We start from the raw sequence: 15020 nt of genomic DNA, 5'->3' as shown, positions 1-15020 counted from the left end.
TTGCGATGTAACATCAGACATACAGACTGGTAGGATTGGACGTAGCCAAGCGCTGTGGCAGCATTTGGCCCTGCTGTCACCAATTAAAAATAGAGAACGTTGACGTTGGTGGGTGGTGACCACTCACTGTCTGTCTACGCCTCCTGTCTACGCATACAGGAGAGCATGAGCAGCAGCAGCTTCAGTCCTACTAGTGTGTTTACACAGGACGCGTTGTTCATGCACCAACAAGTCCTCCAAACGGTACGATGATATAGGTCGTTTATTCCTACTCTCTAATCCGACCCACAGGAGCGTTTCATACATTAGCGCCCCTATAGTGGTGGCAGGAAAACCCGTCAATGTTGTGAAATGGTCGCAGTTTGGTTAAGTTTAGGCACAAAAAGTACTTGGTTATGTTTAGAAAAAGATGGTGGTTTGTGGAACTTAGCATTCTTATACTTTGTCACCTTACTTTCTGCTTTGCTCTCCTCATAATTACTATGGCCATAGATGGTGCCGCCACTATGAATGTAATTAAAGCAGCGTTGGACGGGCCTTCGCTCCTCCGTGCACGTCGGGGTAACTGGCGGACGCCGCTCCACGTGACCCTGCATTTGTGCAACTGTCAGACACAGTGCACACAGTGGAGTGTGCGGCGTTGGAAATGTATTGCAAATTAACAAAGTAGAGAGGGTGGGCAAACGGTCACCAATGAAAAGGGAACTCACTACAGAGGGCGGGCAAACGGTCACCAATGAAAAGGGAACTCACTACAGAGTTCAATGATACCTCACACAAGAGTCCACATCAAATGGGTCATTAGTTAAGGGGGGCATGGCTAAAGCATAGGGGTCAGTGCAAACCTTTACCAATAAAAAAGGAAGTCTCTGCTGAGTTCATTGATACCTCATATAAGACACTAAAGGGGGCGTGGCTTAAGCATAGGGGGCGGGCCAAACCATCACCAATGAAGAAGGAACTCTGCTGAGTTCAATGACACCTCACACAAGACTCTACCTTAAACGGTTCAAATGGTATGAAAGGGAGCATAGCCTGAGTAAGTGGGCGTGGTTAAAGTACAGGGGGCGGCTCAGTATGACCATAGACTGTATATAGAACAGATCCCGTTGCTCTGGACGGAGACCAATGAAGGCCATTAGAAGCACTTTTCTGGTGATCGCCAAGCATTACTGCGCAGCTTCCAACTGCGAGAGACGACGTTAATGTGACGTGAGCAACCTGTCTGAAAGTTGGAAGTCTTCTGGTAGCTGTGCCAAGAGAAATCTCAATCATTCTGAATATTGCAGAGACGGAGAGCGTAGGTATATGTAAGGAGATAACATAGGCACAGGCTAATTATTGCTAACTAAAATGCTAGTTAACATTAGTAATTAAACTTAAACAGCTAATGTAGGTCGAAACTGCCTGCGAGCTTCTCCTGTACTGTATGGTAATTCCTCTACTATGCGACAGTAAGTCCTGTGGTTATGACACAATCGTTAGCCTATTTTTACAAAAACGTCTGTTACGGAGCCATAACGTGAGATACAAGGTAATGGAGCCTTTTATACATTGTTGTGTTTTTTTACAAATAAACAATGGACAAAAAAGATGTGAAGTTATTCGCTGTCAAAGTGACGTCAAAATGAATGGCAGTCAATGGGATGCTAACGGGGGGTGAGTGCTTGTTAGCATCAAAATGGCGCCATAGGAGGTACACGTTGTGAGGAGAAGCTTACCCCCTTGACATGTAGACCACACATAAGTTAGATGTAAATTGGATGATGTTTGTCATATTAGACTGTTTTCCTGTTGCCAGCGGAAGGTGCAATTTTGGCCTATAGATGTCCTCAGGCCTGGACCCTTGTCAATCGTGAGAAATTTCGGCCAAATTGGACAACGTACACTCAAGTTACAACAACTTCTTCGTTCATCGATAAATGCTCAAAATGGCCGCCACGCCCACACGTTGGACGAAAACTCAAGCTTTTAATAACTTTTCATCGTTAAGGTCTTGAGATGGCACAAAACATTTGAAATTGATCGGATTAAATCAGTAGGAGGAGTTTGTTAAAGTATAGCACTTTTACTTTTAGGCCTACTTCTTGTTGCTATAACTTTGAGTCAATATCAGCCTGTAGATGTCCTCAGGGTTGGACTTTTTTTAAATATATTATGAATCCTAAACAGTTTCGAGCCAATTGGTCAATGTACACTCAAGTTACACCCACTTCCTGTTTCGATGGCCCCCTACAGGAAGTTGGTTCTCTATAAAACATGTTGTGCTTTTACAATTCTTTTAATAACTTTTCATCTCTAAGGTCTTAAGATGGCACAGACCAAATTTGAAGTCGATCAGATGAAATCTCTAGGAGGAGGTCGTTAAAGTACGACGTGGAAATGGCCAAAATCACACTAATTTCCAGTTTTTTAGGGGGCGCTAGCGAGCCATTTTTGTGTGCCTCTTCCCGAAACCCTTAAAATACGTACATTTTCACCAGGCTTGATGTGACTGCCAATTTTGGTGAGTTTTTGAGTATTTCAAGCCCCTCAAAAAGGCGATTAATTTGCTGGAAGAAAGAAAGGAAAGGAAGAATTCCTTCAGTTTCAATAGGGCCTTTGCCGCTGTCGGCACTCGGGCCCTAAATATGAGTCGTAATTGCTGCTTGAACAAACGACTTATGTGGCCGTTTTTTGGGGGAGGACAATCTCTCATGCACAGTATAGCCCAACACACAATCACTGTAGTTACGTTAAATAAGTTTTGGGACGAGTTTACTGGCAAATAGTGCAAGTAGGCTAACAACAACTACAAGCAGTGCTCACTCTAAGAAATTCTATATTTGATGGGACTCTTGATGTTGAACATACCAAACAAAAATAGTTAATGTGAAAAATGAAAAATAGAACTTGAGAGAAGTTCAAAAAAAGTTCTTTTCACACCACACACCTGACTGAATTGCTGTGTAAAGCATTCAGAGAGGGGTTTTCAGACACTGTTTAGCACTTTGTTTGAAGCATACTGAGGCTTTTATTTTTGCAATGAACTGAATGAAACGATAAGCACTGATGACAGTTTCTGTGTGCAGTTTAAATGTCCCTCCAGTGTTCAAGTGTGTTTCCTTTGACAGCCTCATAAAGGTTAGGAAAGGCTCAATTGCATGTAGGTGTTTGCCTTTACGTCTGTTAGTCCTGTGCTAGACCAGGGTCTACCCCTGCTCACTGCATGCTGGGATAGTCTCCAGCTGGACAGGACAACCAGGTCACAAAAAAAAGGTAATTCTAACCAATAAAGTCTCTATGTCTGCCTTGAAAACACTTCAGCAGGTTGATAACATCACATGAACTTTGTTACTACCTACTGCATGCAGTAAACCACTACCAGGAGGATGCATTATATGTTTCTACACTAGGTGGCAGTGCTGTCATCTTGTTCACTCATCACTTGCTTACTCTGCCGCTGTCTTGTGGGTTTCCTTTTTTTCCATCTCATGATTGGAAAATTATATCAGTAGTTGGATGGTCTGTGGGTTCATGTTAGGACATTCACTAACTAGCCTAAATAATACAATATTAATCAATTACAGTAACATTCATGCTGGATTGATACAAAATTAGCCGGAATTAAAATGTGGAATAAGTGGTAACCAACTATCCACCAGCCAGGCCTGTTCCCAAGAGCATTAAAGTGAAAATCCCCCATATTCTGCACTGATTTGAAACTATTTCTAACCAAGATAAAAGCATTTTTGACATAAGAGGCAAAAAAATTTGAGATAAAAAATATACACTGAATAAATGAACCGTTTGAGATTCAAATGAAAATTATATCTTATGTTTTCTCTTGCTTTCTTTCTTTTTTCTCTTTGGGTTTAATCCTGTCTTACATGTTAAAAACCAAAGTCCAGTTCACCTGTATTTTCATTAAGATAGATCAGCCTTATTTCTCATCCATTAAATGATTTAATACATACTGCATATTATGATGTTCATCAGGCATGGTCTCTGCCCACATGTCAATTTTCAAAAGGTGCGTTTGTGTTACACAGAAGTGTATCACCATGGTGATCCTTCTTGTGTACAGTAACGCAATACGGAGCCTTCTAGTGGCTGCTTCATGTCAAGTCAGGGATCTATGACAAGGTGTTTGGTGTTTTAAGCCCCCAACGTCGCCTTTCAGGCAACGCGGCAATGGTTATGTTCAGGGTTAAGGTTAGGGTTAGCTGCCTGGAAGGCAACGTTGGAGGATTAAAACACCATTGAGCCCATGACACAGTAGGATGCCCACAAGTTGCAAGTAAAAGCTTTTCTTTTACATTGACTGTTTCTCTCATCTCACTATCATTTGAATAGCTTCCATCCGTTTATTTCCTATACCCACTTACCCTGTGTTAGCCTATCACAGATTTGGGCGAGAGGTGGTGATACTCCCTGTTCAGTCCGACAGGACAGGTCTATCACAGGGCTGACACGTTTAGACAGCCAACCATTCATACTCAAATTCACTACTATGTTGTGACAACTCAGTTTAAAGTCTAAGTTGAGCCCATCTGAAAAGCCCTCTCTGAAATGCTTTATACAGAAACTCGTTTTTCACATGAACTATTTTTGTCACTTTATGAGTTCAACCAAGTGCAACATCAAGAACCCCTTCAAAGAGAGACTTTCCTAAAGTGACACATAACAAAATATGGCTAAATGCTTTTGTTTCCACTGTCATGACTGTAGGGCTGTAGGGATTTCCACGTGCGGGGCTAGAAGGGGTGCCCCAATCCATTGGGCTAGATGATGGATATGGATGGATGGATTGATAGAAATCAAGGTTAAGCTTTAAAATACTAAAAGACCTGATAACAGATGTACCTGAGGAAAGTTTCTACAAATCAATCCAAGCCTTACACATAGTCCTTAACCTTAACATTGTTTTCTTTACATAAAGTATCCCACTATGTGCGAGTGTGTGTTATTTTACAATGTTTACTGCTTCTCCCTCTGATTTTTTGAGGAAAGAAAATATCTGGTTGCCATGAACTTTAGACACAAAGCTGCTGCCGTACCATTAGCTCAGTGTTTAGCTAACCGCAACACTTAAGCTGTCCTGATTCTGTGCGTGCTATCAGACGAGATGGGCCAATGACCGGACAAATTTACTGACCTTTTCAAGCTCAGTCTGGCTTTTAGAAGCGAGTCCAAACAAAAATGGCTTGTGCTTGTTTGCTGCCCGGAGTCAAACTGCGGCTACAATACAGACCACAGCATTCTTTTTAAGCTTTTATGGCAGGACCATTACTTTTCTGCTGAAAAAAACTTGAGACCTAAAAGTCCATCACTCAGCTTAGTTACTGTGAAATTATGTTATTAAAAATTTGACAGCTGCAAAATTTGAGATTTTATGTCCAGGCACAATGCGTGAATAGCTGAAATGTAAAAGAGCAACTTGAATGAACGAGAAGAAAAGAGAACTCAATATACCAGATGGCAGCTGACTGCTATTTAAACAAATGTTTAGTGACATGAGTATTAAATGCATCCTACGTGGAATTAGCATATTCTCACATGCAGAGGTTTTAAGTCTTTTCTAATTCATTTTCATTCATGGTTGTCATCATTCAAGGCCAGGTACACACACACATATTGAGCTTCAATCATTCCAAATGGCAGCCCTGAAAAGGTGTTAGGAAGAGGTAAATTATTTGAATCATTTATACAGTGAATGTGTGGACTGATTCAAATGTGTATTTTGTGTTGTTGTTCGTGTGCTTTAATTTGCTCAGAAGTAGTACAGAAATGTAAGAAAGCAACAGCTTCATTTTCTCAAACATCTGCAATAAAATCACTTAATTTCATCGCTGAAGTACATCGATCTGAAAACGTGTTTGCTTTCCTGTTCAGTCACTACGGTCCTGGCACTGAGCACTCAGTGTCTGCTTCACTACAGCTGCAGGATTTGTTCTTCCGTAAGAACCACAAGGACCTATTTTGCAATTGTCAATTAAATTTGCAATGTTATGCAATTTGAATATGCATTTTGCAATTGACAAGTCAATATGCAAAGTTTCAATGCAATCCTCAATTTAGTTGAAATGATTTTGTCTACAAATTAGAATGAAATCTTAATCATTTGCCTTTCCCTTTGATCAGTTCTTGATGGCAGTGTTTTTTTTTCTTTACTATTGCTTTAATGTATTTTTCTTTGTCTTGAGAGGTCACCCTTTTACTCGTGGGGGTTGCCCCCCTGTTGACTGCATTCATTATTTGGGATGGACTAAGTGAACTCTGTTTTAGATTGGTTCACCATGATTACTAAATGTCTGCACCTGCTGATTTGCTCACACCAGGGGCACGTTCAACAGCAAAACGGTGTGTTGAAGGACATGTTTTCCTCGGAGCAGTGTAAAACGGTGTGCAACAGGGGAACGTTCGACCTCGAAACGTTTTGCTACAGTTTCCGTGTTAACTGACAGGTTTCCGCTTAGCTATGTGAAACGTTGTGCAACAGGCTTTGAGATATATGTTTTCTCTCGTGTGATGGGTGTGTCTATCGTTTAGTGGCCTTGTCATAGGTGATACCCATAGACTGTATAAAACGGGTGTTAGTGTTAATCAGCAGAGACGTGTCTGTATGTCTTAGTAATAAAAAGGCAGAGCCCTTGCGCCAAGGTGTTCAACGCATCCCCGTTTTAGTTTGAATAAAAGTGTTGCTACGTTTTGTTGGGGCTGAACGTACCCCTGGTGGATAGCCTACCTTTCCTGCAACTTCCTAAAGAAGGCAGAACTCGAAACGTGTTGGGGAAAAAAACGTGTTTTTAATCTTATTCTAGTCAGAATGTGCCAGATGTATGTCTTGGATTTGTTTTTCTTGATGCCCATTAATTTCCCTGTAGGCTACTTTCAAGGCTGCATGAGGTTTATGGCTAATAGAAGAAGTCCAAACCAAGCTAACGGACACCGTCTTATCATCAGGATTACAAATTCAGCAGTTTGGACTGGACTGTTTGTGTCCACCTGATAATGTAAGTCCAATATTTATTATCATGTTAGCTCAGTTTTAGTCTTCACTACTGAGAAAAATATATTGCCCTTTAGCTGCTTAGTGTTCCCCTTTCTACACCAGCTAACTTTGTCTGTTTGGTGCTGGGCGGATATTGCACAGTGGGTTTGTGACATGATATGTCTCTACGAGTTCATCACTGTGACTGTCCCCTTTGACATTAAAGGTCCAATGTGTGGGAATTTCTCCCATCTAGCGTTAATATAAATGCTGTATGGGGAATGATCAAGAAAATGGAAGGTAATAGAAGAGAGTGGAATTATCCAATCCTTTCAGATAGAGAACAGTTGGCTATATCAAATCTAGAGAAAGCAGAAATGATGGTGAACACACTGAGTAAGGTAAAGAAGAGGTAGGGAAGAAACAAGGAATCTATATGCCAAGGTTATTAGAAAGAAAGAAAGAAAGAAAGAAAGAAAGAAAGAAAGATTAGAGGATAAATATAATGTTCCATTCACACTGAGGGAGTTAAGAAATGCATTGGATAAGTGTAAGAATTCTGCTCCTGGTAAAGATGAAATTTGCTATAGCATGTTAAGACATTTAAGTGATAAGGGAATTCAGAAGGTTTTAAATGTATTTAAAGGGGTGATAGACTGATTATTTAGGGTATTTCACACTGTTTCTTAAGGTCTCCGAATAGGGTATGTAACATTGGTTGGGCTGAAAATGGCCCGGGTGCTGTTCTATGGGCCCTAATGCAGCCCTGTGAAAAAGGCCTAGAATGAAAGAGGTTTTCTCCCTTTTAAGGTATGCTCATGAGTATGTAGATGAGCTGCGCACTGATTGGTTGGTTGACACACACACACACACACACACACACACACACACACACACACACACACACACACACAGCCCCTCTCCTCCGTGCCGCTCCGTGCACATCATGTCACACACACTGCACAGAAATTTTATACATTGTTTGTCTGCTATGTCATTACTAAATTCACTTCTGAGACTTTTTTAATGCGACAAATCAACTATGGGCCGTTTTACGAAATTTGATGGCTAATTGCAGATTTGATCCGACTGTGTCGCAGTTCAGAAGCTCTACAGTCTGACAGCCTGCCGGGATTGCTGCCTTGCTGGTCGGACTGTCCACCTTCACAGACCTCTATATTACCATTACCCAGATATACATATGGTTATTATCGAACCCTTTCCTACTTATTACATTGGTAATTGCATTTGCTTATTACCCCAGTATTACATCTTATTACTGTGATATATTACCCAGTTATTACTTTGGTAATTAGACTTAGATTTCTCTTTATTGATCCTTTTGGGATGACTCCCGCAAGGAAATTGGATTTCCAGCTTACAAACACTTGTATAGAAAATAAAGAGGTATAAAAATACAGTATAGAAAATACAATTATAAGAATAACAATAAACTTTTAGGTAAAAATAGGAAGTAAACAAAAAGTAAATAAACAAACAGTAAAACAAAAACTATAGATAAATAAAGATAAATATATAGGACTGTGTATGGCATTGTTATTATACAGTGAATAAATGACATTCAGCATAAATTAGCAGTTAAGAGCAGTTAGTGTCCAGTTATGTATATGAGTAGATTATTAATTAAATTGCACAGTGAATGAGTGAGTGGCTACCACTCCATCCCTTCCTTCCTGTTCTGTTCTGTCCTCTTTACCCTATTTCCTCCTGGTATTTCCACTTGTAGAGTATGATGGCATGAGGGACAAAGGAGTCTGTTGGTCCTACACTTGGGAAGGAGTTACATGTTATTACCTCTTTATTATCACACCGTTACCCCACTATTACCGGGCCGTAATTTGAAGTGCTACCTAGATGTGGACATGCTGGGCATCCCTGGAACGGGAAGGAGCTCTAGTATGCGAATCAGGTTTCAAACTCAACGGGAAACCATATTTGGCTGTTTGGGGCCAATGCAAAGTCAGGGAGTTTAATGGCAGAATTGTGGAAATGATTGATTGGATTGAGCTGGCTTTTCTCCATAATTCCACAGTAGATGTGGACATGCTGGGCATCCCTGAAGCGGGGAGGAGCTGTAGTATGCAAGTCAGTTTTCAGACTCAACGGGAAACCATATTTGGCCGTTTGGGGCCAGTGCAAAGTCAGGGTGTTTAGCGGCAGAATTGTCGAAATGATTGATTGGTTTGAGCTGGCTTTTCTCCATAATTCCATAGGAGATGTGGACATGCTGGGCATCCCTAGAACGGGAAGGAGCTGTAGTATGCGAATCAGGTTTCAAACTCAACGGGAAACCATATTTGGCCGTTTGGGGGCAGCGCAAAGTCAGGAGTTTCAGCAACAGAATTGTTGAAAATTGGGATTTGTATAAGCGGGCTTTTCTCAATAATTCCACAGTAGATATGGACATGTTGGGCATCCCTAGAAAGGTGAGGAGCTGTAGCATGCAAATCAGGTTTCAAATTCAATGGGAATCCATATTTGGCCATTTGGGTGCAGCGCAAATTCAGGAGTTTTACCAACAGAATTGTCCAAAATCGGAATTTGTATAAGATGGCTTGTATAAGAGCAATAGAATTGTCAATAATCGTGATTTGGTTGGAGCTGGGTTTTCTCCATAACTCCAGGGTAGATATGGACAGGCTGGGCATCAATGGGAAGTGTAGTATCTGTAGTATGTGAATCAGTTGTAAAATTCAACGGGGAGCCATATTCGGCCATTTGGGCCCAGTTCAAATTCAGGCACTTTAGCAATAGAATTGTCAACATATTGATTTGGTTGGAGCTGGGTTTTCTCCATAACTCCAGGGTAGATATGGACACGCTGGGCATCAATGGGAAGTGTAGGAGCTCTAGTATGTGAATCAGCTTTCGAATTCAACGGGGAACCATATTTGGCCATTTGGGGCCAGTGCAAAGTTAGGCACTTTAGCAATAGAATTGTCATAATCATGATTTGGTTGGAGCTGGGTTTTCTCCATAACTCCAGGGTAGATATGGACATGCTGTGCATCAATGGGAAGTGTAGTATCTGTAGTATGTGAATCAGTTGTAAAATTCAGCGGGGAGCCATATTTGGCCATTTGTTGCCAGTGCAAAGTCAGGCACTTTAGCAATAGAATTGTCAACATATTGACTTGGTTGGATCTGGGTTTTCTCCATAACTCCAGGGTAGATATGGACATGCTGTGCATCAATGGGAAGTGTAGGAGCTCTAGTATGTGAATCAGCTTTCAAATTCAACGGAGATCCATATTTGGCCATTTGGGGCCAGTGCAAAGTCAGGCACTTTAGCAATAGAATTGTCAATAATCATGATTTGGTTGGAGCTGGCTTTTCTCCATAACTCCAGGGTAGATATGGACACGCTGGGCATCAATGGGAAGTGTAGGAGCTCTGGTATGTGAATCAGCTTTTGAATTCAACGGGGAACCATATTTGGCCATTTGGGGCCAGTGCAAAGTTAGGCACTTTAGCAATATAATTGTCATAATCATGATTTGGTTGGAGCTGGCTTTTCTCCATAACTCCAGGGTAGATATGGACATGCTGGGCATCAATGTGAATGTGAGGAGCTGTAGTATGTGAATCAGCGTTCAAATTCAACGGGGAGCCATATTTGGCCATTTGGGGCCAGTGCAAAGTCAGGGAGTTTAGCGGCAGAATTGTGGAAATCATTCGATTGTGCTGGCTTTTCTCCATAATTCCACAGTAGATGTGGACATGCTGGGCATCCCTGGAACGGGGAGGAGGTGTAGTATTGGAATCAGGTTTCAAACTCAACGGGAAACCATATTTTGCCGTTTGGGGCCAGTGCAATTTCAGGGTGTTTAGCGGCAGAATTGTGGAAGTGATTGATTGGTTTGACCTGGCTTTTCTTCATTATTCCACAATAGATGTGTACATGCTGGGCATCCCTGGAACGGGGAGCAGCTGTAGTATGCAAATCAGGTTTCCAACTCAACTGGAAACCATATTTGGCCGTTTTGGGCCAGTGCAAAGTCAGGGAGTTTAGCCAACATTTGCACAAACATCAGTGCAGACACCTGCATATGATGTTACACCTGAGGACAGTTACAATTCTTGTCATCTGCTTCGCTTCTGAACCTGCTTGACATTATTATTATTATTATTATTATTATTATTATTATTATTATTATAATGAATGTTATTATTAATCATGATCAGCACCATGATGAAACGTCACTTGGCTCGTCTTTCCAGTAATGTGAGCCTGGATCCATTTATCACATCAGCAGTGTTTGTCTTAATATGACAGCTGCTGCAACACTGTTTGAATCCCTTGCTGCTTTTTGAAAATGAGAGCATGTTTAAAGAGAATCTGATGCATTAATTTCCATTAATATAATCTGATCTGATGGAAGCAGACACAACCCTGCTCGACTGCACATAAAAACCAACCCAAACTGCACTCACAACAAATACAGGTGTACACACACGGATGGACACCTAGGGCTATGATGTGCACGCACACACACATACTGAAAACAGGGCAGTTTTTCTGATACCATGAAAAGTGACTTTTTTCAGAGATACGTGGTTTCTCAGCTCACAGCGACGCTACAAACAAATATGATGATGTTCTAGAATATGATGCATTGATGTAGATTAAACTACCCAGGAGTGTATATAAAGGATAAAAAAATAGCAAAATAACCATCATTAAAACATCTACAGCAGTAAAATGAACCGCACACATCAATGCAGCAGTATACCAGACACATCACATATAATACTAAAACACTGACAGGGAACCTTTTACTGCACAATGAGTACTTTTACTTTACATTTTGCTATTAATACTTATGTATTTTTACTTAAGTAAGGTTTGGGCTGCAGGACTTTTATTGTAGTGTAGTATGTTCACAGTGTGGTATTAGTAATTTTACCTAAGTAAAGGATCTGAATACTTTCCACTACAGCCCCTCTACTTGTATACCTTTAGCACTAATAATCTGTTATGTATCCATTGCCCAAAATGGGCCAGTACTGAGTATCGGCACTTTAGATTTTTGTACACTTACTTTTAATTGTTATTAACAGTATTATTAATAGGCTGATATTTATACCAAAATGGGCTATATATCATGATTCACTGGGAAAACCCAAGGAATTACTGTACATGTAATATCAGCCATTCAACATCCCCATATATCCAGATGGAATGATCCTTATTTTCATGACCATATTTTTTAGATACTGTGGCGATTCGACTGTGAGATTGGCAGTTGAATCAGGCTCCTTGGATCCAATTGTCGAATAGTTGACTATTTGGGGTCACCCATACAAGATGTACGTATGAAGATAAATATATCTAAATCACACATGTCATGCAACTGTTTATTAGGGTAGTGGCACCTTTTTTGGTCCAATTCAGGCACTGTTTCATTTGTTTTAAAGCTTTTTTTTCTCTTTGGAAGCTGAGAGAAGGCAGCATCTGCTGCATAAAACTGTGAATTTTAGCCAAACAGGAAAAAGCAAGGGTCGGATTGGGGATGATTGATTAGATATTACATTCAGTCATGCCTCGCTAATGAAAAGTCAACACATCTCCTTCTACTGCTTGCTGCCTAACGCAGTATAAAATTGAGCACTTGGCTGCATAATCTCAGAAAACGAGAGCTGCATATTTATTGGTTGTCCGAGACACTTACAACAATGTAAAGTGTGGGAATCTTAAAGTGTTTAAACACAGACATTATCCTCCTGAACGCCTACATAATGCCACTGTGTAAGTACAGCAATGCAGAATGAAGGCAACTCTTCTTCTTGTGTCCTTACCTTGGGTGACTGTAAAATGACAAATCATATGTCTTCTAGAAAGTTTTAACACCGTGCATTTCCCAGATAAGCATTCTCAGGTATTCATCACTGTTTCGATGCCTTCAGTGTAAAACAAATGCCTTTATTCCCATCACAGCAAAGAAAAACAACTCTGTAACGGGAGTTTGTTTAGCTAATTAATGAAATACACCATACATACTAGTCCTAAAATATATGTATGTGATTGCTGCACAAAAATTAAAACAAAAATAAACAGTAACTAACAAACGCATTTTAAAACTTACTAAAAGTACTGTAAATTTAAGTAAAAGTGGAATGTCGTAACTAAAATGAAATAAACTAAATAAACTTATTATTATTATATTAATAATACTTTTGTCACATAGAGAATATATAACAAATCACTCATAGGTTTAAGAACTATATTCAATGCAGAATATGCTGTTTTTGGTGATAATATATATTTAGCAAGCTAATATGAATCTTTACAAATATGGAAATTACATGAATCACACAGTTGATAACGAAGGTGATGCAGCACCTAGTGTTTCAAAGTGTCAATTTCTATTGATTCACTGATTCCTCAGTGCGCATCCTCCAAGTCTTCATCTTTGTCCCAGCTACCTATTGACTAGGTGATGCTTTTATATAGCCTAGGGACTTATCCTAGGGATGATTTTGCAGAATCAAATGTATCACTCTCCATTTTGATACACAGACCATTTTTTCTAGTGAGTTTTCTGAACTAACAATTTAATTCAAATAGGTGTTTTGCTGTATGGCCAAATTCAATTATGTGTTAGGTGACTAAAGTGTGGTTTCTTCTTCCAGTAGATGAGATGTGTTGACAGAAGTTGCGATATCTGCCAGCCGCTTCCTTCAGTTGTTTGGAGATGATACCCTTAACAGCCATACTCTGCCAACCTTGTAGGGGTGTATAGGCACTGGCCTTAGTGGCCCCCCCGGCCCCTAGCATAGATGCATTTGACGTAGCCTTCAACTTCTAGGACTGAAGGTGTCGGGTGTTCCTCTGACTCCTTCTGCTTTTTCTGTGAATATATAACTTCAAAAGCATTTATTAGCTATTTTCTGTACAACTGTTATTATGGCAGCTTCTAGAATACCAAGAGACGTCTCTTTGTGGCTATATGGGTTAGCATGCATAACTCAGACTCAACTTGGTTTTCATGCAGGGTTAGGTGCATTATGCTATTTACATCATTCCTATATCATCATGCCATCATTATGCCATCAGCGCCATAAACAATGACCACGTATAGTGACTTATAATGATATAGATAGATAGATAGATAGATATATAGATATATAGATATATATATATATAAAAAATAAGACAGGCTTCATAGAAAGTGTTACCCACACTTCAAAAACCTCATGGCAACTCATTAAATCTTATGGCATTTATGTACTGTAAGTATTTTAACAATGGGCTTCTGACTTTAGTTTTTCATAACCTTTTTAATTAACAAAAATGTGGGAGGAGATAGGTTTAAGAAGTGTTGCAGATTTAAAAAAGAAAAAAAAAAAAGTGATGGATTTCAAAATTGCTACTGGGTAAAAGCAGAGCAACGTTTCTGCTCTATTGGGGTTTAAAGTTGAGCGTAAGTTGTGACGTTGTAGCATACAGTTGAATTGTTATGAATCTAAAATTTAAAAATTTTAGATGGCTCATACCCTGGCTCTAGCTTTACATTTAGTGTACATACAGAGGGTAGTATCAATTTCCTCGACCAAAAAGCGAATAAACATGTTTCCCAAAACTAACTATTCTTTTGAAAGAAAGATGTGCATTGTTATTTATTTGCTATGCTATTCATTGTCTTCTGCCAATGTGTTCTGTTGTGTACTGTACATTATTAGTTCCTGTGCATGATGTATCTCTTAAAATAACTTATAAAAGATCCAACTCTCAATAATAAAATGAGTTTAATTTGAATTTAAGATGCCTTAACTGGCTATACTGTACAGTAGGTCTACTAAATATGCCTGTGCTCTAATGTAAAAGTAACTGTGTAGCAAGAAATATTCTACAGATGGCTCTAATGTAAATGATAAATTATAGCTTACCCTCAGTACCTGCTTCTCCATGATTGTTCATAATTTCCTCTTTCCTTTTATTGCAGTGTGCTGAAATAAAAGTAAAAAGTTTTTTTTAATTAACCACCCAATCCATCCATGAAATCGAAGTACAAACTACACTTTT

This window comes from Sander lucioperca, chromosome 14, assembly GCF_008315115.2.
Source record: "Sander lucioperca isolate FBNREF2018 chromosome 14, SLUC_FBN_1.2, whole genome shotgun sequence".
NCBI classification, from domain to species: Eukaryota; Metazoa; Chordata; class Actinopteri; order Perciformes; family Percidae; genus Sander; species Sander lucioperca.
This window is presented reverse-complemented; position numbering follows the sequence as displayed.